The following is a 25,996-nucleotide window of genomic DNA, read 5'->3' as shown; positions in this document are numbered from 1 at the left end:
CGCAGCCAGTCGATCTGGCTAAGGTCATCGACGAGTTTATTGCGGACTATGGCTCTCGATCGGAAACCAATGCCTCTCGGCGATAAACGTATGAAAAAACGATCTGGAATCTGGAATCAGCGAAGGGTGGACAAAGCGGAGTACGTATAAATGTATGCGCAGTGCGGATAAAAGCAACGTCTTTGTCAAGAGAAGCGCACCGACCTATCCTTCAATAACGATCACGGTTTATCAACAAAAATCGCTAGAAGGAGAATAAGAGGGCATTTATTCATTCCCCTTCTTTCTTCGTTCGCGATTGTTCCCATTGTGAAATGGCTTTTAAGTTGTTTTTCGCTGTTACGCGAAACGTAATGCTCTTGACGACGTTAAGATCGTTAGATACACGGTAGACGCGTACTTTAAGAAGGATAGAAATTTTAATATCGTTGGAAATTGTATAAGTACGTGTCCGTGAATTTTGAATATTTGAATGTTTGCGTTTAAACCGCCGAGTATTCGAATATTCGAATTCGAATATCTCAAAGAGAGATTTTCTCAAAGAGAGAAGGAAGGAATCGAGCGACGACGCTTTCCGCTGCAATCTCCGTTTGATCTGCTTCTGACTGGTTTTCGCGATAAAAACGTGGCAATATAAGGCAACGAGAAAAGGGGAGAATCTATCGCTGGAATAAAAGTCATTTCGTCTGTGCTGACACGAACTGCAATAAAAGCTCGATTTATAAGACAACCTTCGACCCCTGGTAAATGGTTCGCAGTTATCGTTACCGCGTTACAACGTCCAGCAATATGATCGCGAATATAAATAGCAAAGTTCCACGAGCTTCCAGCGAAACGTCACGAAAGTTGAATTGGAAAACTGGAGAAATTGAAAAACCACCATCTACTACAGCAGATACGTGCAGTTGACCAACGACGAAACAAAGAGGCGGTACGACGGCAAATCTTTTGGGAATTTCGCTGGAAGGATCTCTGGTTCGAGTTTGGTCGTAATTTTCGGCTCGCAGTTGCTGCCTCGCAGGCAACCTTTAATTCCGAATAAAACCGATGTTTTCGGAGTCACTGGCCGCGCCCACTGAAATCCTCGATGCCACTGATTGCCAGAGAAATGAGTTTCCGGCTAGTCGATTTACTAAACCGAAATTATACCACCGAAATCCACCTTGTCGCGGTGAATATTCGCTAAATTCGTCGGAAAGAAAATCAAGCCGATCGGATTAAGGCGATCGAGGTTAGGAAACGGGTCGTCCAACTTAATAACGAAACCACAGCTATTTCGATAGTTGGAATCGGAACGAGGTTAGGCGACGACGCGTCAAAGCGGTGTAGACGCGAATACCCGATGTATGAGCCGGCGCTTCCGGTGTCCCGGTGCCGGAACTGCACGCCCGGCCGGTTCGCTGTCGCGACGAGGACAGACCGCTCGCGGCAGAACTCGCCCAAAGTCATTTCACGCCCGGCGGAGCGCGGAAACGGGCGTTTACTCGAGATTTTCGTTCATAAATCAAGCGTCGAGCTTTCATGCAGCCCCTCTTTTCATCGACGAGGTACCGACCCACTCTCACGGGGGGTTTACGCCGCCATTCAGTCGCTTAATCGACGCTCTTGTTCGTCGAGATCGTAATCGTGGAATTTGTCCATACACCGGAAACGGAAGAGTTGGAATCACGGCGCAGTTCCGTCGTGCGGCGAAGAAGAATTTCCAAACGGAAGTCGCAACTTGTACCTTCGCGTCACAGGTTGCAACGTTGGCAAATGGACGGAAAATATTCGCGCTGCCTGGAAAGATATTTCGGAGTTGCGACTTCCGAACGATCGGTCGTCGGTGACGGCGATTCGTGCGCGAACGCGCGCGCTCTGGGAAACCGGAAGAGGCATCGAGTTTTTTCGTAGTCGTATTCACCCTTCCCCATTCGGAGGAAAAGCCACTGTGCGCCGACTGTGCACCGAGCGTGGAAACTCGTAGAACGTGATATTATTTTGATTTAAAGGAAATCAACAGGTGATCGCCGACAGACGGGTAGCGAGTGTCGAAACCTGTGTAGATAGAGCCTCTGCTATCCTCTACCTGTTTCGGATCATTTTCGATGTTATCCCGCAACATATGCCCGACAAGGGGCAGATGGTAAAAAAGCGTTGAGCCGGAGCAGCAGCGTGTGACACGGGACAGTTTAAAGGACCCCGTTGCTGCTCATCGGGCCAGCCACCAATCACTGTTCCCTTTTGATTCGGCGACGCTGCACGAACGCGACGGCCGTTGCACCCTAATTATTATCCGTGAATGCTCCTTTTAACGGGGACGAGCGCGTCGGCCAAGCCTCCGATTAAACGATTCGCCGAAGTCGAAGCCGAAGCCGAACTCGCATCACCGGGGGGGCGCGTCCCGTCTCGCAGGGGAAAGATCTTCCTTCCTTCGAAGCAACGTACTTCTCGAGAGCTTCTATCGTTCTTCTTAGAGAGACCGCCACGACCACGCAATTTTCCTACAACGAGACGGAAATCTCAAAGATTCATAAGTGGTACGTACATATGCTCGTTTCGTCGTTTAACGAACACCGCGACCGATTTAGCCGACGTTCGTCGATCCCTACCGCGTCCATCTACACCGCGGCAATTTCTAGGTCGTTGTCGCTTCACCCGTTCGCCGTCCAACGGAATTTCCAACGGATGGAAACTCGATTTCGCCGTAGGCGGCGAGTATTACTTCGCACTTGCCTGCGATCTTCCACGCTTTACTACGCGATACTTCCTCCTTCTTCGTGCTCGCCCTTGTTATTATACCAACCGGCACCATTGCCATCGTTTCACGCGTCCATCGACCATGTATCCCCCGACTCGATTATTAAAGAGCGAACAAAAAAGACCGATCCTTTCTCGGGCGTCTGTATCGAGAGACGTTCGAGACATGGTCGAACGAAGCGACGACGACGACGACGACGACGACGACGAGGAACGGTACGTGGACGGAGATCGATGGCGAGCGGTGGTCGTGGAGCAGCGATCGTTCGGTCGAGCGGTCGATAGCTCGAATTCGAGCTTGGCCAGGAAACGAGAGAAAATTTATGATAAGGACGGGAAGATGGTGCGAGCCGTTCGAGGAGAAGGATGATGACTCCGTCCCACCTGTACGTACACGAACGCGTATCGGTATACCGTGTGCGCGACACGCGCGCCCGTGCATGCCGGCCCCAGCTGCCATCCATCCCAGCCGCGCTCTAGCGAGGAGAAAGGAACGTACAGGTGCAATCGTTAACTCAATTGAACTTTGATAAGTAAAAGTGCGCCAACATACGTGTATGTTTACTGGCGCGAGCGCGACTGTTTTATCGTCGCGTCTTTTATCGCGGTCCGCCTCCGTTCGATTAATTGGCCTATCCATAAATGGACGCGTCGGTGGTGCCGGACCACCTCGTGCCTCCGGTTTCCATAAATTCACGAGACGGCAATTGCTTTCTTCCTATCTCGCTTATCGACCAACGTCGTTTCCTTCGGACTCTTTAAAAATTGTCCTTCGTTTAACGATTATGACGGCTGTTGCTCGCTCGTTCTTAACTCGTTCATTACTCGTCGGTCGCTCTCGCTTATTACGTATACAGATATACGAAGACGTATTAGCGGACGAGAAGCGTTTCGAAGGTTACGCAAAAGTTTGTCAATGGGAAATTTGAACGCGTCCGTAGGACGTTTGTGGGTCATCGCGTTGACGCGCGTCGAAAAACCCGAGTTGGCAGCAAGTTTCCACGATGATCGCTGGCTCGAACCGTGGTTGGCAACGACGAATAGAACGAAACGGAATGGAAACGGAAATCCGGGAAGAGAAGTCCGAGAAGAAAGGCCATCCACGCTCGCGTGGGACAACGTGTCATTAATTCGAGAAAGCACTCGCGCCGCCTGCACTTGTCCGTCCAGGAAGAAGCACCTGACGGTGAGCCACCACGACACAGGGTGGAATTTCAACAGTCGGAAACATAGCGACGCATAGTGATTTCGAGGGTAGCGCCGACTGGAGGCCCCGTTCGATAGATGATCGATAATGGGACGCAGGTGTTTCTCTCCGACTGGCATCCTCGCACTCTTCCAACGTATCTTCTACCTTCCTCTTCTCCTCCTTCTTCTCGCCTCTTCCGGTATTCCTTCGTGTCTTCTTTCGTCGTTACCGTCTTTGGATTTTCTCTCTTTGCCTTTACAGGGGCAATTTTAAAAGGATGGTTCATTCGCGGCGATCGATCTACGCTTCTAACTAGAGGAATTCGCATATTTCCAAGGAATACGCGTTGAATTGCCCATTTCTAGAAATACACGCTACGATCTTTACTATTTCAGCGTGTAAAACACGAGTCTCTAGGTTGCTCTAGTTTGACGTAGAGATCTTATGTTCGATTAGGTTGTCCCAGTAGCACCGTCAAAGACGTACAGCGCATAGGATGACCTGACTTCGGTTTTCTAGGCTTCGTGCGACTGGTTCGGAATAACAACGATGTTATCGATTTTCGAGAAAAATAAGCTTTTACGAAATTCCGAATATCGACGAATATTCCGTGTAAAAGCAGGCCGTCTCTTTTAGTACGGTAAAAGTAGTACAAAGGCAGATACTTGATCGTTACACCGATACTTTAAAGTCGTCTTGGCCGTACGCGATATGCTTCTGCTCTTAATAAGAAATGGTTTTTAACAAGACCGGTAATTCTACCGACGCGTTCACTAGCACGCTCCAAACCAAGTGCCCTCCTTCTTCTCTATCGTCTCTTTCTTCGTCTATTTCGTGGATTGCGCCACAAGAGCGAGTTAACTAGCTAGATAACAAGATCGAGTTCCGGGGTGGATGGAAAGTTAGGTCGCTAACGCAGAAGGCGGCGAATCGGAGGACCGAGCTCGAGTACCGGGCCTATCGATTGTTTCTTTGCTGCCGTATGGTATTGTGCTGTCGCGGCAAGACGAAGAACGAGTGGGATCGTCGGATGGTTTCTTCGATCGTTCGGCACCGTACACGGCGAGTGTAGCTTCGTGGGGTGGGAGTCGAGGGGTGGTGGCGCTGAAGAAAACGACGGTTGAAAGTCGCCCGGTTTCTCGTGTGGGACCTTCAGGTGGACGTGAAACTTTTTAGCTCTCCACGGCACTCTCGATGCCGCTCGGGGTGTGCACCTGCTATACACCTGTTGGCCGTTGGTTGCTCCTGCTGGCTGCCGTGAAACAAATGCGACCGCGGCTCTCTCGCCGCCGCACCGCGCCGACTCCTCTAGCTCGTCCGTTAGAGGGAAAAATCGCTTTGACCTTCTTCGCCGCCACCTTCTCTCGCCTGTCTCCAAGGAGGCGCCCGCGCCTTCTGCGCGGATCACTCCACGACTCCACTCCCCTTCCTTCCTGCCTTCGTTCTCCTTTTTTATTTCCACCGCTTTCAACGTGTTTGGTAAATTCTCGAAAGTTGCTACGGCTCGTGGCGAGCCGAGCAAGCGGGAAATGTCACCGAAGCACCTACGTATCGAATCGGTATTAAGCCGGCGCGACGTTGAGAAATGGAGGCAGCGGATAATGCCTATGCGATGCCGAGATTTCTCGATAGAACGCTCGTAAAACGGAGACTACCGTTGCGAAGCGTAACTAAGCGTCTCCAGCGACGAAAATGAGGGGAAAAAGGAAGGAGAGGACGATTGCGTCGGAAGAAATCCCGGCTGCTCCGATTATGTAATTACCCTTGACTTCGTTTTGGTCGGTTCGGTCGATCGGTAGTCTTGTCCCGTTGGTCGGTGCTCGAGCATCGAGCCGATCGAGATTAATGTAAAAAACACGAGGAGCCGAGTTAGCGGCACGGTGAACGGAGAGAGGCGGTCGAGACGATCGTAATGGTCGACAGTTTCCGGCCGTGGAACATCGCCGCACCCATTCTTAGACCGTTTCCAGCAAAAGCACACGGCCAACAGTCGGCTCAACCGGGATAATTATCGGCAGAGTAGAATCATCGGGTATTTCCAAGTGGGAGGAGTACGAGTACGTTTCCAAAGTGAAATCGAATGGAGGCTCGCGAGCGGGAGCATGCCATGACTACGGAGCAGCGAACTAAAGAAGAGGAGCAGTACAAGAAGAAGAACAAGAAGAAGAAGAAGAAGAAGAAGAAGAAGGGAACGAAAAGGAGAAGGAGAAGAGGAAGAAGCTGGAGGAGGAGGAGGAAGGCCTGATACACTTTTAATACGGGACCAAAGGAGCCCCCTGCACAGCAGGTGCACCGCAGGTGATTCTGCTCGTCCTTCTCTCGCTGCGCAGGCTTCCTCTCACGACTTCTCGACCGGCCTGCACCCTGCGTACGCGATCTCCCACAGTGGTAGACTCGTCTTTTTTCCGCGAGAAGCACACACGGCGATCCTTTTTCGAGAGACTTCCTCCTCCTCTTCGACCCTTCTTCCTACGTCTCTTTCTTTCTTTCGTTCTTTCACGAATCGAAAACCAAAGGTTCGATCGCGACGGTTACGTCGTCGGCCGCTTACATCTCGGACTAACGACTCGCCGTTTTCACGAGGAGTCGATCGCGATATCGAATAAACGGGTGATTTCTACCTTTTGCGATAAAAGTATCGCAATCTCCGAGTTGCACTAAACTCTTCGTTCTTTCGCGGACGTTCCTTGCAACTTTCGGACAAGTAAACGTTCTTAATGCAACGTATCGAGTGTTATGCCGTATAGAAGGTAGGACTAATAACGGAAGAGACTCGTTAGCGCGGCAAACGAAAGGAGGGCTCGAGTGGAACAAGGTCCCGAAGGAGTTGGCTACGACGAAAGTCGGAGTGTCGACGACGCGTGGGAAAGTCGAGGGGCGCCAACCGTTTTTCGAGAGAGTAGAACGGCGAGACCAGAGACGCTGGGGGTGGACGCGTAATTGATACGCTTCGCAGGGTCGTGTTTTGAATTTCATTAAGACCCTGACGCCATCTCGGAATCCATTCCGCTTCACTGGCTCGTCCACTCGAACGATCAAGAATCCGCTAGCCAGCCACTCTCGTTCTCTCTCTCTCTCTCTCTCTCTCGATCGATCGAAACAGTCTCACGACCGAAAAGTGCATCGCTCCTCGAGCTTCCCTACCGGAGGATTAGCTTCCCTGAACGTGTAAAAATCGTATGGGAAAGTTCAGGGTGAAAGAGGATAACCCTCTGATAGTTTTTGCGCGTAACCTGCGAAGGTCAGGCGGATTACGTTGCATCCTCGTGAGATTTGCCGACGAGTAATCGTTTGTAACGAAATGTCACGAACTTTGTCCGTTAAATATCGTTTAAACGGTGCTTTTCGCAATTTTTGGAGATGTACGCGTCCGGAGAATAGGCTTTCGTGCGTCGATAAAAATAAAACTTGCGCATTTTTGCAGTTACGTATAATACTAAAATATAGGAACAGAATTAGAATGCAAAAAGTTATATCGGGCAAGAAGTTACATTTTTGCTAAAGGTGTCGTTCAAAGTTCGTACTCTTCGAAACAAGGATCGGACATCTCTGTTAAATACTAATAAATAAATGTCACGTTTGCGTCGATGGAGTGTGCTAGCAGAGTACCATAAAGGATTTCATTTGTACGTATCCAACCATATACGTACGACCATACCGCTGAAAGGATTAATGAAGTTGCAAAGCAATGGAAAAGAATGAAAAAGAAGCGGAAAAAGTCATCGATATTTCAGCGGAACGATGCCTGGCGATCTCCGTAAGGAAAGCTCGGATCGAATCTCCCTTATTCCGGTCGCGCCACCGACGCAAATGGGCATCGACCGGTCCGCAAAAAGACAGTGACGTTACGGGTTGTCGAGAAGCAGGCGCGTGCTGCTCGCGTCCGTCAAATTACTAAGCTTTTCTTTCGCCAGCAGCGAATTCGTCGCCCCGACGAACACACTGGGCATGTGCACTCGTGAAAAATGTCGGTTGCACGCGAATCGTGCGACGCGGCTCATTGTCCGACTCTGGCTCACCTGCTGCCCTGCCGATGAAGAAATTCTGACAAAGAACCTCACAGGTGCCATTCGTTTTTCTCGCAATGTTACCGAGGTGCCTAAAGCATACAATTTTATAACTCGCCGGCCGCCGCGTTGCGCAACGATCGACCGGCGAAAAAAGTGTCAAACTCTCTTTCTCCGCCTTTCCCGAGTATCGCCCAGAGATGCGCGCAGGATTCTGCGTCGGGGCCGCTAAAAGTCTGGCACGGTGGAACGATGCGAGGGACGTCGATCGTCTAGCGGTCGCTATCTCCGAGATGAACGCCGTCTCCGAGACGCAATATCCCCACGAGTAATTGCGTATTTAACGAGGAATGAAGCACCGATCGCGGGCCGCGCGTGTCGGTTAATTACAGACAGGGTCGATGCCGAAAGGAACGGAGGCTGGTGTGGCGTCGGTAGAGAGCTCGGAAAAGGCGAAACACGCGTGTCACAAGCGTGCAAGGTGCACGCTGTTCGCGTTCGATGCGTCTTGCATAGCCAACGGACCCCCATAAAAGAGCAGCGCAGCTGTGTTTTTTTTCGAAAAAATCCGAGCCGTGTGTGCGGGGGCATGCGGTCGATTCGAGAAGACAGTCGCGAAGAAAGAAGAAGGAGGAAGAGGAGAAGAGGAGAAGAGGAGAAGAGGAGAAGAAGAGAAGAAGAGAAGTAGAAGGAGAAGAAGAAGAAGAAGAAGAAACAGAAGCGCGGAAGGAGACCGAGGCAGGGAGAGAGGCAGAGGCGATGGAAAAAGAAACGAGCTGTCGCGAGCAGAGGGTTGAAGAACGGGTTGAAGAAGTGGAAAAAGAAGGACGAGAAGAAGCGATGCAACAGGCCGAGGGTACCGGCGGCGGAGGTGAAGGAGGATAGCGAAGGGGCAAGGTGCTGCCAAGGTGGCGGTTAGGGCAGCTGATCTTCGAATAGCAGCAGGTGAATGCGAAGAAGCTCGCGCTCGTAGAACGAGCGAGACAACCGAGATGGTAGTTGCGGTAGATGCGCCGCTGGCTGTGGAGGAGGAAGAGGTAGAATCCACGCGTGCATAAAAGGTGTTTCGTTATTGTTACCAAGCGCGCGCGCTACCCGGCTCCTTTCGATTTATTAATCTTGTTCTCGTGGCAACGAAGTTTCTCAACGCCCAGACCGATCGAATCAACCTCCGACGTATCCTGTCTGCCGTCCTCGACTCGTCTATTCGTAATGTCAAGCCGCCAGAAATTCGTCGTTCGTTTAAAATATATCCTAGTAGAATTTCGTTCGTTCGAATCGGGAGACGAGTAGTTTGCGTAATAGTTCGCCGTTTCCGTCATTCGTGCTCTTCTCGATTATGCAGTCACGATAAAACAAACGACCACGTTCGGATAAATACATTCGCAAGATAGGAGTTAATTTAATCAGAAATTTCGAGTAAAATTTCGTTCGAACGAATCAAGTAGCACTGTATCGCGTTTTAATCTACTCGCCATGCCTGTTACCTATCCACGCGTCGATTATTGGCAACGGAACCGGTCATAGGCTACGTTTTCAAATCGCCGGCGGTAAAAAATCTCATCGAGAAATCGACAGATACGAATTACCGATCGCTATCTAAAAATAGTGTTCGATTCTTGCAGCGTGGATCCCGTTAGCGCCGCGCATGGAGAAACACGCGTTTCGAGCGAATCGCTGATGAATTTATGACCGGTTCCGCGGCGCGAAAAGGCTCTCGATGCGCGTGCACGTACTCGATCAACGACATTCTTTCCCATGCCGAGTCTTCCGTAGACGATGCGAAGGACGAAGCCACGTCGTCGAGGGTACACCGATGCCTGCTGCTTCTCGAAACCTTTTTCCCCTGATTGCGGTTTTCAGGCTGAACCATCGTTCGAAACTTATCCGTTACGTAATTCCGCGCGTCGAGCACCAACTACGTGCTTTTTTAACGGAATTACGTGGTAGGTACGTATTTCACCATGTCGCTACTTTCCTCTTTACACGATTGACATTCTTCGACGCGATATTCAACCTTCACCTTCGACCAGATATTCTTCTCTTTCGTTTGTCAATTTGTTTCTGGATAACGACAGAAAAATCCGTTCATTCTATCGATCATGATCAATTCTGATATAGACGATATTTGTATCATTATATGTTAATCTTAGTTTATTTCTATACAAGTTTGCGATTAAATGTAGCGTGAATGATAAAAGATGGAAGCTTGCTTCGCGTTTACTTAGGAATTACTACTACTAATTAGGAATTGCGCTTACCAGAAGATATTCGCAGCCGTTTAACCACGGTGAGCAAAGGATTCGTTGCGGAAGTTTAGTCGTATCAGCTTCACGGTAGAAGTCAAAGGACCGGAAAAGTAACCTCTTGGAAGTATCCGCGATCGGTGATCGTCGTTTCCTTGCGGTCACTTAGTACCGAGCAAGAGTAGCTCGCATCTTGGCGCTCCTTCTCCTCTTCTTCTCTATTTAGCGGAAGACGAGAGGGACGACGAACATCGTGCGTAAGACCGTGTAACTTCCTTGCGAACGCTCGTTCCCATGTCCTCGACCGTTTATGGGGCTTTCCGTTGTCGCCGCTTCCCATGGACTTCCTAAACATTGACTTCCTCGAAGGAGCCAGCAAGAAGCAGATGGCCTATTAATTCGACGACCACGAAGGAGAACCCACCACCTTCGTGCACCCTCTGCGGCACAACTTGCGTCCAGGGAACACCACTGGCCTTCTTCCCACAAGTGCGTCGTGCACTTGTTCCGTGGCGTGTTCGACCGTTAAGTTTCACAGATTCCTCGGCCACCTTGCGCCCGCACTTCCTTCCCAACGGCCAGTCCAACTCTCTTCCTCCACACCTTTTCAACTTTTCCATGGAACTTGACGGTACAACCGTTACGAACGAACATATTTTAGTTGCAACTGGCTAACCTCCGTCTTGGCGTATATCGTTTTCACGTATCTTTCGGTATCTTCGCCATTTTCGTTATTAGTCGAACGAATGAGAAATTCGAAAGATTTCGGCTGGTCTCAATTCGATTCAGCCAGCCGGAAGACGAGAATTCCACCGGATGGCTCCGACGAGCGTAGCGCGTTTCTTTGCACTTTCTCGTAACATCACGGCCGCAGGGAAAAAGTCGAGAGTTCGGGGTGAAAACTATCAATATACGATAACTTCGGTGAAATTCCTGCGAAAGGTTAAGTCGAGAGAGCGATCCGTCGTCGCGTGTGTTCGCGATCGGTGAAATCGTCGGGCGCCTCGAGTAGCTAGTTTACGCAATCGAGCTACTGTTATGCAATTAATCTTCGTTGTGCAGTTCATGATTTCTGACGTGGCCACGTGAACGGTCGTGACACCGTAATTTGTCACCATTAACAGGCACCAACCAATTCCTATCTTCGAAAGATCGATTTTCCACATCGTGGGTCCGAACTTAACCTAAATTCCGGCGTGAAGAGAAGCCGACCGACTCTGTATTTTTAGCAAGACTGGAAAAAATGACCCGTGGACGCAAGATCCGAGATCAGATCTTTAACTACCTGGCGCCAATATGTTTCTGCCCGACGAAGAACCTCCGTGGCCACGGCTGACGTTGTCCCCGGCTATTCTGCGGTTGATGGAAGGTCTGGATGAACTGGTGGAACGAAATAATGCGATAGGTAGGGATTGTGGAGGGTGAAAAGGGATCGCGAGACAACAAGATAACCGAGTAAGAGGACGGAGGAAAGAAACGAGAAGGATGAAAGAAGGACGGAGATGAAGAGGACGAGAGAGGAAAGTGGCGTTAGAAGGTTACGCGATGGCATCTATGAGGGCTCCTGTTTTCAGCGTGACTGGTAAAGGACTCGGATCCTTGGGCCGGCCTTTGACGATAGGCGACCAGCAAGATCGCATTTACACGTGTACACCGATCTTCTACCGGTATTGTTTTGACGTACAATTACGCTTACTTCTGCTTCTTCTATCTAATAGACGGTCGTATCTAATTGCACCGTCAACGGTACGTTACGTTATAAGAGACTGAGAGAGAAATACGTAGATACCGCGAGTATCGATCCACGAAACAGACAGATCAAATTATCTAGCAGTTTGGAATTCGTAGACATAACTGTCCGCGAAAAGATAGCAACGCTCCAGCAATTTCTTGGACAATTGTACCATTTCCCGTTATATCACTTGCGCAATTATATTACTTGCTATTGTTTTCTTATTATTTTACGATATTATTATCACTCTTATTAAGATCATCGGACTCTAGTAGGGTGGAGAGACTGAGACAGAAATATGCTATGGGGAAGACCGCTATCTAATATTTATGAAAGTTAATCCTAACGATAGATGAGACCTACGAGACGAAAACAAGTCAGTTTATTCCGAGAAAGTATCAGATAAACGCCATTATATCATAACACGTCTGAGAGACTCGGTCAGTCGCACGACGATACCTACTCACGAAGGGTTAAACGATTCGATAATGATAATTATATACGACGCTTTGGCGTGGCTGTTCGTCAAAGCGTTAGAAAGGCTTCTTACGGAAATCGGACGTACGCGTGCAAAGAAAGTCGTAGCTGGAAGCAATTGGGAAAATTTCCATGGATGAAAGTCGACCACGAATGGACGGGTCAGGTGGGCTGGTTATCTCCGTTGTATCTAGTCAATCGTTCGTGGCAGATGGTAACGACGAACAAATTCGGATATACGCGTTCGCCGCGTAATTATTGGTCGCGGTAGATGTCAGATAAGATACACAATCGAATTATTAATGAAACGGCGCCCGCGCAAGAGAAATCGGCCGGAAAAGGGAAAAAAAAAGGCAGGCAGGCGGTGGAACTTGTTACATCATCGCGCTTCCTTGACCCTGGACCCGAAACTCGTCTCGCGATACTTTTGTATCATTCCAATAAACTGGTTATGCGTCCAGTTCGAGGATCGCCATTACGTCAGTGAGCAAAAGATAGCGAAAGGAAGTTTGCTGAAAACGTACCTTTGCAATTCGAATATTCGACTTTGTTCGACAAAGTCGATATTTCTTTCCAAGTTACTGACATCAGCATACGATGTCCATCGTATTTGAACGAAATTTTAATTAGCGTCCGATCGGATCGAAAAGTATGTAACCAGGTGGAGAGGAGAATGAGCGGACTCTTATTCCATAGTCCGTATAAGCAAAGTTCTAGCGTACATGTACTAATAAAATCTAAGGACACAGATACGTAGTAAGACCAGGACACTGGCGTGAGCGTATGTTTCCGCGGCAACTCGGCGGAAAGAGCGTGAAAAGGAGATCCGAGATGGAAACTGGTTGGCGTGTGCACAATGGCGGGCAGGGTTACGTAGGCGCCCTTGGGATCCCTATTCAGGGTCAGTCTCGTCGAATAGGAGCTCGAAAAGGATACGATGGGTTCGGTATCGTGATGTCCGCGTGCACCCACGCGAGACACAGGGAATCTTCGTGAAAAAAAGGGACGGAATAACGGTAAGGGAAAGGTGACGCGTAGTAACCGCCTTTATTCCGTCTCCGTCTATTTTCATTTACGAGAATTTAATTTATCGTCGAAGAAGCGACGTTTATTACGTCGGACATAAATTTTTAATCGATCGATGTTCTTATCGATGAGACAATTTGAGAAGCTCGGGGCGGGCAAATTAAATTACTGGCTGGTAACAGGAGGCAACGTGGCGAAAACACTCGACGATGGTATCGCGACGTGAACTTCGCGAAGAGAGATGGAAGTAGAAGAAGAAGAACGGCTGTACATTATGGATGCGCATGATAAACGGCCGTTCTACTATCGTTATTTATTTGACCGATATCGGGCAAACTGCGAATTAAACGACCAACTGCTCGACGCGGTTGCGGGAGTAGCGGTAATTGAGATAAACCGGCCGCTCTTTGTATCTATAGTATACAACTATCACCGCGCATACTCCGTTCCAACTTTATCGCAAGAATTCTAGACACGAACGTCGCCGATAAAAAGCTAGCAACAAGTTGAGAAAACGGCGTAACGGGACGAAATTGTTGCTGACCGCGATATAAAAAAGTTATAGGGGTATCAAAGTCACGAGCTCTGTCAAAAAATCAAGGCGAGAGATTCGCTATGCCTTTCTCCTTCCTTCTAACGTTCTTCGTTGGCGAGACAACGTTAACGCGCTTCCTTTGTTCGTAAGACCAACGATCCAAACGAAATGGCAATAGAACAACGACGTATCAGTCGATAAGTAAGAACGAATGGGAACAACGGAAACGACGAAGTTGGCTACTAAAAAAGGTAATGACGTGGTCCACGATGACATCGATAACGAAGACGTAAGTTTCATGACTTGCCCCTATTTTTCGGTCGGCATACATGCTCGTCCACCTGTTGCTCCCTCCTCTCGAACATGAACGTGCAGACCCGTTTCCTAGAGGTACCGCGCGTGTCCTGGGTCGAAGAGTGAACGTGGAGGATCACGAGCCGCTTTCGAGCGGCAACCGTCGCTCGATCGTCTAGTTCGGAGGAACAAGGAGGGGAGAAGCTGTTGAAGAGAAACGGCGGAGAAAGGATCTCGAGAGGAAGGAGACAAGCAAGCCGCCCCCAGCAGAGCATGCAGCCTCCGCGGATCGTCCTGTCCCACGTCTGGCTACGCTTTGCTCGGATCGAGTTCCTTTTTTAATTTCTCATCTCGTATCTTCAGATCGTAACACCGAGCTCCGATAGGTTTCAAGTAACGCCACTACATTTGCCAACGGAGAGAGGCTGCAAATTTTTAAAACAGGTTAGAGCGAAATTTGTCATTATTTTATATTTTATCGTTACGTATCGTTTTTATATTTTACTCTTAGAGGTAATCGAGGCGTGCGATCGGAGAAATAAAATCGTAGACGATAGTCTTGCCGATAAATATCTATCAAGGTAGCACAACCGAGTGGAAGAAGAGGAAAAGTTTAAACAGATGTTAAAGTAGAAATGAAATAACTTTGAAGAAGTTCGTGGTTATCCCAGACATTGCGGAGTATATCGTCGAAAGCGAGGCAGACGCGTCCTGGCTCCTTAAATCAATCATTTTGTGGGCGTTTCAAGAGTACAGCGTGCTTTCGTTGCTCCATTCGGAGCAAAGTGGTCGGAGGGAAAAAAGAAACGCGAGTGGGACAAGATGGAACGGGAGAGAGCGAGAAATAAAAAGGGAACGCGAGGAGAAAAAAGTGAAGAAGCAAGAAGCCGCCCCCAGCAGAGCGCGCAGCCTCCGTGGCTGGTCCTGTCCCACGCAATATCACGGTTTACTCCGCGCAAGCTCTGCTATACTTCTACTTTGCGTCCCCAACGGTGTCAAGATAAATAATCTTCGCGTCGCTACAGTCTTCTAAATTTCTTCCTCAAACTTATCGAGTACCGTACAGTGAAACGTGTACGCATGTACAAGCTCCATATGGAAGACGACCGTCTGTAAAAAATTTTCCAGTCTCTTTCCAACGGACGAAGAAATGCTCGGGTCAGGAAAATTTGGCGGTGCAACAACGTCGAGCGATCGTCGATCGGCTGGTCATAGTCCCAAAGGACGGTAACGCGAGTCCTTTTTTGGCGTCCCGACTGACCTAATTGGGACCACCATGCTCGTGTCCGCTCATTCACCGATCGCGGCACACCACTGCTCGTGTAATTAACCCGATTTACTGCGGTAGGTCTTTCGAAATTTTAGCAACCGACTGGTATCATCGGAAGTCTTCGTTCTAAGAGCTAGAAAATGTGATTTCATCGAATACATGTATATGTTCGACTCTTTGTACGAGAGCATTTTCGATAAAATTGGAGAAAAAGTACGGTTATTGGCGTGGTCGAAGGTAGTCAATGGCTGCTAGGTAATTTACAGGACATTTCGACGAGCGAGCGTCGCGAGACGTTGAGAAATAAATTTTGGTTCTGTCAGCGAGGATGCGGCGCGCCGTGAAAGCAGCCTGGAGCTGGAATAAATCTCCGAGCCGCGATCGTCGTTGCTTCACGAATGACAAATGCACGCCCGTATAAAAAGGGAGGCAAACCTGACCGAGACGAGAAGGTGAATCGAGATGCCCGGTTCGATTCGAAGCGCGTCCAGCCTCGCGATTAAAATAATCAAATAAACTGGATGGAACGTCGCTGAATAACGGTACGTTGTCAATCGCGTTGATCGCCAACGAAATCTCGCGTGGTCGATCGGACGATAATCGTCGACTGGCGCGCGCTTTCTTCGGAAACGAAAGAGAAACGAAAGAGAAACGCACGAGAAACGATAGTGGATCTTTCTGACGATCCAGAAAAAGGGGGGAAACCGTTCAACGAATATCGTCGTGTCGATCTCATCGATCTGGATCCAGATGTGGATTCGAGGGAGAGCGGTCAACGAGACTCGACGAATGGCAGTGGCGGACGAGCGCGATTTTCTGCGCAGCAAATTAAAGTCGATTTAAATTTAAACTCGGCCAGCAAATCTTTCAGGCTACGTTGAATCTTGGGAGACTCGCGGGATCTCGCACGGCGAATGTAACGCGGTACGAAAGCACGCACTCGTGCGTGCACAGAGACGAGTTGGACGGACGCGCGTGTCCGTGTGCGTACACGCTGCTCGCAGCAATGCACACAGAGACACACGCACACGAGTAACGAAACGCATTCGAAGCAGGGGGCAGGTCTGCCTACGTCTTCCCGGGGTATATTAGGATGATTCTCCATCTGCGGTGCATTTCCCCGCATTACACGACGCATACTCGCTCGTTCAAGTCCGAACAAAGTATCGAGTCTGGATCGTCGACCGGTTGCGTGTCTAGGAGATCTTGGAATTAAATCGTCTCCAAGTCTCTGGAATTACGAAATTACGACTCTATACGGAGTCGTTCCAAGTTCCTACATCGCGGTTCGTTCAACCTCGCGATCCGTTCGGCAATTTTCGTTATTCGTCGAGATTCTCGTTCCACCGAATCGGCCACACCGGACAGTTCGAGCAAAGGGGAAGACCTCACGGACAAAGATGTTGCTCGCGCATACAAAGTCCGGACTTGGGACGATGATCGGCGATGAAATAAAATTTCCCTCGATTCCGTTACGCACCGCGTGCGCGATCCACGCAGCGCCACCTAACCGAACGAACGCACACGGCCAGACGGCCGCGCTCGAACGCGAGAACCCGATGTGTCCTTTCCTTTCGACCGTGTGGGTTGCCCTGTGGGAGTCCCTTGCGGAGCTTTCTTATTCCCGGCTGCTCCTTCCTCTCCTTCTCTCTCTTTTTCCCAACCGCCGCCTCTTCTGGAGACGAACGGAACGGCTCCGTGTGCGTGAGGCTTGGCCGCGCGACACGAGCTCCCGTACGAATATATTACTACCGCGTTCGAAAAAGAACGCAACCGCAATAACTCTTTGGTCGCGAGGCCGCGACCGAGCGCTGCCGTCTCCTCTCTCTCTCTCTTTTCTCCTCCTTCCTTTCTCTCGACAATGCCCACTTGTTTTTTGGTCCGATCGACTGGCCCGAATTAAAGGCGACGCGAGCGCCGGCTGCCCCCTCGAGTACGGCCAACCACGAGTTTCGACGTTTAGAGAGAGGATGGACGTCGATCGATCCGAGATCGCGCCGCGGTAGGTCCGCGACAGCGAATCTGGAATTCATGTAAATAGATTCGGCGAACTTGATCGATCCCTTCCATCGTATTCGTCGCCGTGAGTAGACGCATCGTCTCGTCGGTTGAGAAGCAGCGGCTCGTTTCCGCAACCACTGCATTTTAATCACACGTTTCTATTAATTGCACGTAATTACCACGTTCCTGCCGCGACGCATCCAGGTCACGAAAAATGTCTCGCCTGATAAATGATTCATCGAGCCGTAAGAGAGAGGAACCGAGAAAAAGAGACGATCGAGGTATTCCTGTCGCAGCTGCATCGCGCATCGGCAAACCGAGACACGATCGCGATCGGTACACGCGACACACGTAGAAACGGCTCGGTTCTTTCCTTGGGATCTACAGCGGTTCGAAGAGCAAGGGGAGAAAAGGAGAGAACGAAGATGAGAAAGAGAGGCATCGAGGTAGAAGAGACACGTCTCGACTAGGTGGAAGGGATAAGGGTTGAGGGTGTGAGGTGGTGGGGGCTGTTTGGTCCGGGTTAAGTTAGGTTAGGGGTCTCCCCACTCTGGCCGCAGTGGCGACCGCCTCCCAGGGGCCCTGGGGGCCCACAAACGCCGCACCATCGTCGGCCCTGACGAGAGAGAACGCAAGTGGGACAAGGATAAACGCGACAGGAAGAAGCGAGAACGAAATCGAGAGAAGGAGAAAGAGAAGACGACGCTACGAGAACCCACGTAGACAGAGAGAGAAACCGAGGCCGGAGGAAGACAGAGACGGAGGGAAAAAACGGGAAAGACGAACCGAAAACCCACACCCGAGGCAGGGACTCGCGAGGAACCTCTTGGTGCTCTCAGTTCGAACCGAGCATCCTTGGAAACTGGCGGTTCGATTCAGACTTGGACTTTTCGTGACTCACTCGCGTTGCGTTTCTCTTCTTCTCCTTCCTCTTCTTTTTCACCTTATCCTCTTTTTTCTTCTTCTTCCTCCTCTTCCTGCGAGTTCTTTCTCCCTTTTCCGCCACTTGTCATCGTCCGTCGTCCTTTTCATTCCTGCGATCGTCGCTGCGCGGTTCCTCTCCACCTCGTCGCCTCCTCGTTCGCCGCCTCGTACGCGCACGTGTCTTGGAAGAGAGCGTGAAATTGCCGTTATCAGACGAGAACGTCGTGGAAAAGTTGAAAAGCACGCAAATCGGACGCTGCCTCGGCCTGAACATCCGACAACTCAACGATCCTAGCCTCTTGGACGTGTATCCGAACGAGCACGTGGTGCCTCGAACCTTCTACCTGGTGTTTGCGGTCTGCTACCTGACCGGATATGCCGCTTGCCGTGTAGCCGATTGTTTATCACCGACGATTCCGTGTCAAGACTGGCTCCCGTTTTCTTCTTGAGGATTTTTCTCGTCGTTTCGATCACCGAGGGAGCCCCATGTGTCAAAGGAAATACCGGCGGATCGCCTCCACTCGTTGTTGGTGAGTTTCTAAGATTCTCTTTCCGCTCTTAGCCAGCTTAACCTTAGAGTCGAGGTCGGCAGAGCTCTTGCTTCCAAATGTCGCGCCTTTTCCCCTAGCGAGAGGGGAGATACTACGCGGAGACGAGAACATTTCGAATCAGTTGCGTCTGATCCATTCCACTGATACATATTCTTGACAAGCGATTACGTAATCGTGTATATTTATCGAAACGTCATCTATTCAAACGCAGTTGCGACAATCGATAATTTCGCTATAATACGAGAATGTATCGCTTAGCAAAAGAATAATAGATACGTAGCGATAGTTAAATAATCTAGCTCGAGCTCTGACCGAAGATTTCGTGGCTGTCGTTTTCGATTCTCTTCTCCTTTGTCGTCCGACGTTTCGAAAATGATCCGAAGATTTATCGCGATTGAATTTTCGGGAGAAGCTATCGATCTCCCGGAGGTTCTACGAAACGACAGCTTCGAAGGACCTTTCAAACCAGTTTCCCAAATTTCTGCGGACGGGAGAAAGATGCGAAGAACGAGTCGCCCGTAAAATGTTTACGGAACTCGCAAAATTCGACCGAAGACGTGCAAATTATAATACCTGCTCGCCTTCCACCGATCGCTCCGCGGAAAGACGAGCAAATTCTCGGAACTTGGTTTACCGCCGGCAAATAGATACTGCGACGAAGGTGTCGCTCGCTCGACGACTGCCAAATCCTTCGACAAACGATTCCATGAATTTCGTTTTGTCGGTGAATCGGTGCAGTCGCTTTAACTCGCAGTTAACTCCAAAAAGCCCATTGTACAACGCGCGATCTCACTTCCATTTTATACGCATACAGATGCACCGTTTACCTAAACACGAGTGAAATCTCTAACGTGTACGAAGAAATAGCAATAAGATGGAATACCAACCTTCGGTGTTCCACTTTATCTCAATTCCCCTTGATCAAATTGGCCGAAGGTCCGAATCTCTGATCGGTGCAGTCCTTGCACTGGGATGATATTAATTTCTAATAACGAATCGAACGTATCGATACAGTGTTACCTTCGCAGTTTTTGAATTAGGTCGTGAATTATCCTGTATCTTAATGACGCAACAAGTGGATATTTCTCGGTTATCGTTGCTCCGTAATACGTTCGATCGTCGAATAGACGTGGAAAAAAGGGAACAAAACAGAATGGAACCAATGGGAGAGAACCGGGTTAGATCTTAGATTAGATTTTAAACTCTACGGGAACCAGACCTGGGCCCGATTTTGACCTCGCTTTAATTAATGAAGATTGACAACGAGCACGACTCTATCCTTTACCCCGCTTCCCTTTCTTCGATCCTCGAGATATCACGAGCGGGAAAGGAACGGCCGAGACCAAACATGGAAAGACCCACGCGGACCAAAGATCTACGCGCCCACGCCATTGATCCGGAATCTCGCGCGTGTATTTTAATCAGCCGTATAGAAAGCACCAGCCTGAACCTTTCTAGACCTGACTGTTTTCCCAGGTTGCTCGAAAATTCGTTACCTGGTTTTATGTATACACTACGTTCGTTTCTAATTCCAAACAGCCGCCTGTCCTGCGCTATTTGTGCGACGGCTGTACGTACCGACTACCCCATATACCGAAAATTCAATTCTCTCTTCCCTCTTGGCCCGTTGTCGCGAGAAAAATAGGGGGTGACGAACGTCACCGCTGCGAGATTCGCCGCAGCGTGACAATGACGCTCTACGGAGGACGGATAAAAGAGAAAAATCGGCCAACGATGCATCCGAGGAAAGAAGACGGAGGACTGCTCATCGTGAAACCCCTATAGTTAGGGTATTTTCGAGTCCATGGGGGGGTCTAGGTTCCCTGGGACAATGTCCCCATGCTCCCAGGATGGGATTATCCTCGGATCAGGTAGGAGGAGAAAGGACCCGAGCTCTCGATTCGGTGCGTCGATGCAACAATATGACCCGCAGGTCATGTTCAATGGGATTGCGTAAAAATCGGTCAGGCTCGTTGGGAGGTGTGGGAGTCTAGACTGCGTTTGGATCTTTCGAATCGAGATCGAGAAGAGCTGGGAGGCGGGGATCGATGTTCCGGCTGTAACGTACTTTTGCCGCGAGTACCGGAAGCCTGTTAACAATTTCAGGGCCTCGACACCTGCATGCTGGTAAACGACCGATTCGTCGTGAGAACACGTTCGAATGGTTTAGGTCGTAGGTAGTTGCGTAGGTAGGTTCAGAAATATCGTCCCTATCTTACCGATGGGATAAATTTTAAAGGGAACTCTCTCTCTTTCTCTCTCTCACTCTCTCTCTCGCTCGCTCTCTCTGAATGTCGTAGAAGCAATCTACATGCGAAATTAGGAAAGGACTCGTGTTTGTTGCCTGAGTATTGCCGGTGGAAAAGATACGGTGAGGTGCGTTATCGATCAGGCGTTAAAGTTTACGTGTTTCGAGAGACGAAACAGTAATTTAGGATACACATGGCGGAAGATAAGAAGCTCGAGACATAGTTCGGGATTGTACGATGTCGAGTCAGAATTATTTCTTCCTTGTTACGTTTAAAAAAATCGTATCTGGACTTCGAGATAGTAGGATTATGTTACAAACGTTACACAGAAATGAAATGTACCGATATGCGCAAATGATCCTCAAAGATTCCAGATGCTTTGATACAAGATACGTACGACTCTAGATGCTATTGCTTACGCGATCGTCGATTGTGTCGTCGATTAATACCTCGATCTATTACCTCGCTATATCTCTTGCGTCAAATATACGTTTCTCGCATATTAAATCGACCCACTGTCAACGACGCTATTTCATCTCGTCCGTTAGACAAAAGTCCTTGAAAACTACATAGCAGGAAGAAGCTAACGTATTTTTCAGCCTCCGACTGGTCCGTGGTCTGGTCCCCGGTTCCACGATCCCTTGACCGTTAACGTAGAGAAGACGAAATAAAAAATTATATGGAAGAAAGCGATCACGTAGGAAGCTAAGTTAGTCCCGCGACCGTTAGATCCGTTCTTTTCGGAGTCAGATTCACGGGCCTAATCTTCGCTAGACAAAAGGACACTTCACGTGTCCCGGTCGCAGGACGAATCGTCCCGGTCCGGGATACAGGATGAACCGGTATCCTGTCGCAGGACCGTTGGCGGCCAAGTTTCGCTTCTCTCGCGCGGTCGAACGAAGAAGGATAACGGGGCACGTGGAAGGGAATCGAAGGAAAGTTGGCCCCCGAGAAGATGCATATGTATGTCCACGTAGACACGTATAGGAGTCCCCTTTTGTGCTTCGTCGTGATTGTTCCATTGTTACGGGGGAATAGAGGAGACAGGTTTCATTTATGGTCACGTATGGTAATGACTGGAAAAGGAAAGAGAGGAAGAAGGGGAGACAGCCAGCGGGAAAAAGAAGGTTGGTCGTCGAGGTTCGTGCAAGTGAGTAAACCAGGCAGCCCAGTCAGGCAGGATGAGGAATCGTGTCCCGGGATACGAATATAAATTTGCATATTTTCGGCCCGCATCCTTCGACGCGCGTCCCACGTGGGAATCCGCCAACTTCTGACTAACCGGTGAGTCCGTGAGCGGAGTGACGATGCTTTAACGGTTCCTTTTGTCAAGGAACCCTCGTCGCGAATCTTTGTCGCGGTGTATCCTCGTTTTAATAATGGGTCTATCTAAGCGTACCTCGTCTTCCTTCCAAACGTTTCAACTTTACAGAGAGTATCCGTTTCGCGTTCCATCTCGATATCGTTCTTGGAGAATTCGGTACTTTTCGGTGACCGATGAAACGAGGATGGTAAATACGTACGTGGAAAGCTTTCAAAGGTCGATCATCGATGTCGATGGCCTCCATCCGCGCAACGTCAACGCACACCTTCCTCCGTTCTCTGCATTGTTCGTGTTCCGATAGTTTCTTTTTGTCGGTCACCTCCATTCGCTCGTTTCGAATCGGAACGCGTTAGTAAAACTCGGCATCGGAATCGTTGTAGCCCCACCGCGCTCCGATTCGGAACTCTGATTGCGCTCGACGCATCCTGCGTTCCAGCGACTTTTTTGCCAGCCGTCTGCATCGATTGCACTTAAATGTAACCTCGGTCTCTCGGCGCTGGCCTTCGTGAACGGAGGTCGTGGTCCAATCTGAAACGCACACCAGCGAATCGAACAATGAATCGTTTCCAGCCGTCCTTTCCTTTTCCTGTATTTACCAACATGCTAGCTTACGCTGAAAAGATCGTACGATTGTTCGACTTTACGTCCAAAGATTTCTTCACGACCCTCGCGTACCCGTTTAGTTTAAAGATACTTTACCTAGGAAATGTTTCGACGATGAATGCACGATACGTCTAGTTCTCGAGATGTATTATTACCTTCGTCGTAGACGCATTCTCCGGGAGTTTATAAAAGTGCGGAAACACGCCATAAACCGATCAATGACTTGTTTTCGTAGCTCGTCGGACCTTTCCTCTTTTTCTCGGCTGGCAAAAGCGAATTGCACGCCGGTCATAGAAGGGAAGGTCCTTTGTGAAGTGTTTACGGGCTGATCTTCGAGGATGATGGCTGGTTCGTAGGTGACAGTGGACCACCAAGATGGTGTTTTCACCGCTAAAACGCGCAATTAGCAACAATGCGGGAAACCCCCTGTTGAGAAAGCCACTGCTAGCCGACGACCTTTTCAACCCGCATAAATCTTTCTCGAGAGTAGAGTCTCTTCTTCGTTGCTTCGTGTCCCTTTCGATCTTCGTGTGTTGGCGTCGCGCTAAGACTCTACCACCCATCGATTCTGTTTTGCCAACATCGTGATATTAGGATTCCAAAGGAATCGCTAGCCTACCAGGAAGAATTTCAAGCCAGAACTTGGCTCCCAGGGTTCTCGAGACGTCGAGTGGCGAGATACGTGCGTGCAAAGGGCCAGAGACTCGAGCGTTACGCGTACCATCTGCTAAGAGAATTAACGGAATCGGCGAATCCTCCGTCTCTCTTTCGATTTGGCCGTTTAACAGATCGTTGCGCGTCTCACGAATCAAGTTGCCTCGCGAGGTGAAATTGATCGCACGTTTCTGCGAACAACGTGCGCGCTCGATCCGGCAAAAAATCGCGCTTCCGGCCACTGGTCAATGTCACGAGTGCGATTTCGTAACGAGCCGGTTCGCGAGCGTATCGCGCCTTTATGGCTACTTCCCGGGCGCGTTTAATAGCAAGGTGGTTAAGTGACTCCTCTCGGTTTTCAGACGGTCGGCCTCTCGCTCGCTCGTTCGCTCGCTCGCTCGCGCGTCCTTCTCCCGTTCGGGCTGCCGGCTTTTTTTCTTTGGTTTCGCATGGAAGATGGAAGGAGGAAGGCCATGGTGGTGTGGACGGAGAAAGAAAAAGCGGGAGGGAAGGGGGAGGGAGGGGAGGAAGGGCGATCCTTCGTGTGTGGTCCTCGTGGAGTCCTCGGTCAACTCGGAGCCGAGGTGTCGCGTTGTGTGTGGTATGCTACGGTGTCTTGCGTCGCACCGCCGTCTCGTCCCACGTGAACCACCATAAGCATCGAGCAGTTCGGCCAGCTCTCTATGCGCGTACTTATAACAACCGGGACAGCTTGTAAGAGGAGTCCTGTTCGTCCCTTGCTACACCGACCCCCTATAGAGCTTCGCAACGTCCGCGTTCAATTCTTTTCTCTTTTCGTCTTAGCGCGTTTCGTGCCACTTTCCGCTCCCTGATCCCGTACACGTTGTATATCGACCCAAGAAGTCTCTAAACCGGCCAATTTGTTACGATATATAGAAACATTTACGTCTCGAGTAGGTCGCGACTCTCTTCGGCGAACGAACGTGCGATTGTCGTAGCGAAGTGGCATATCGTTGAACGATACGTACCCATCACACGCCGTCTCTCTCTATGCTACTCTTTTCTACTCGTTGGGTAGTTGGATAATCGCTTCTCTAATCGGAAGGTTTGATCTTTTTATCCTACCATCTTAGCGAATCGAAGAGCTTCGCTCAGAAAGAACCAATTAGCTAGGGGATTCTCGCAAGAGCCGGTGGGTTCGAGCGGATTTCTAAGGAACGGTTACGACGACCACGAGCCACGCGTTATCGTGCAGCCTTGCAAAATTTACGAACTTTCGGCCAGATTCACGCACCTACAGCCTCGCGAATCTGTCGAAGCTCGTTTACGTTCGGTGAACCGAGATTGCGACGATCCGCCGTTGGGACGCAGAGGAAATAGCGAAAACGCGGAGTCCAAGTTGGTCGTCGTGATGCTATTTTTAATCCGGGAGGACCGTGTCATTCGGGAACGTGTCCGCAACCTTGAGCAGCGGAAAGAAAAGAGGAGAAAGAGGGAAAGGGAGGCACGACGAGGAACCACGAAAGCTCGAGGGACGAAGCGTGTGCAGGCTCGATGTGGGAGGTCCTCCGGTTTCGTAGCCACGAACCGTTCGAATCATTTGTCAATGCAGCCCAGTTTAGCGATTCGTCTCACCGACACCAAACTTCCACGGTTCCGTTGCACGCTCGAGCTCCCCTCCTCGGTGCGGTGTGTGTTCTATTCATTGCACGGGACCGCGTAGGTCCGGTTGAGACGCGGCAAAGAAGCCTCGAAGAATCCTCCCACCTTTCCTCTGCCTTCCTTTCTTCTCTACGCTCCGATCGTGGTGTGAAATTCGTGATTAATTGTCAGGTCTCGGGGGCGGGTTGAACAGCGAGATTAAAGACCCTTCGGGAGATGCGCGAACTCTGGCTGCCTCGTCGCGTATGGTAGAGATCGAAGGTCCGAGGGATTCTCAGAAACGTCCGATCGACCGTATTCGAGAACCGATAAATTCTCCCTGCTCGGGACTCAGATTTTTGTTCGCCGCTGATCTCCATAGATCTAGGATGCTCGTTGGCGGAAAAATTCGTGAAACGACGAAGAGGAATCTCTGTACGGCAAAAAGCCGAGTAAACAGGGGAAAGTTGGCAAATATTTTCCTTGCTATCCGGTGCGCGCATACTTGCCTTCCTTCCAGAAATCGAGAAACGTGCGAAGGACGTTTGGATGTTCGGAACCGGCACGGCCCAC

The sequence above is a fragment of the Bombus affinis genome, chromosome 5 (assembly GCF_024516045.1).
Source record: "Bombus affinis isolate iyBomAffi1 chromosome 5, iyBomAffi1.2, whole genome shotgun sequence".
Taxonomy (NCBI): domain Eukaryota; kingdom Metazoa; phylum Arthropoda; class Insecta; order Hymenoptera; family Apidae; genus Bombus; species Bombus affinis.
The sequence above is the reverse complement of the archived record's forward strand: the minus strand, read 5'-3'. Positions refer to the sequence as shown.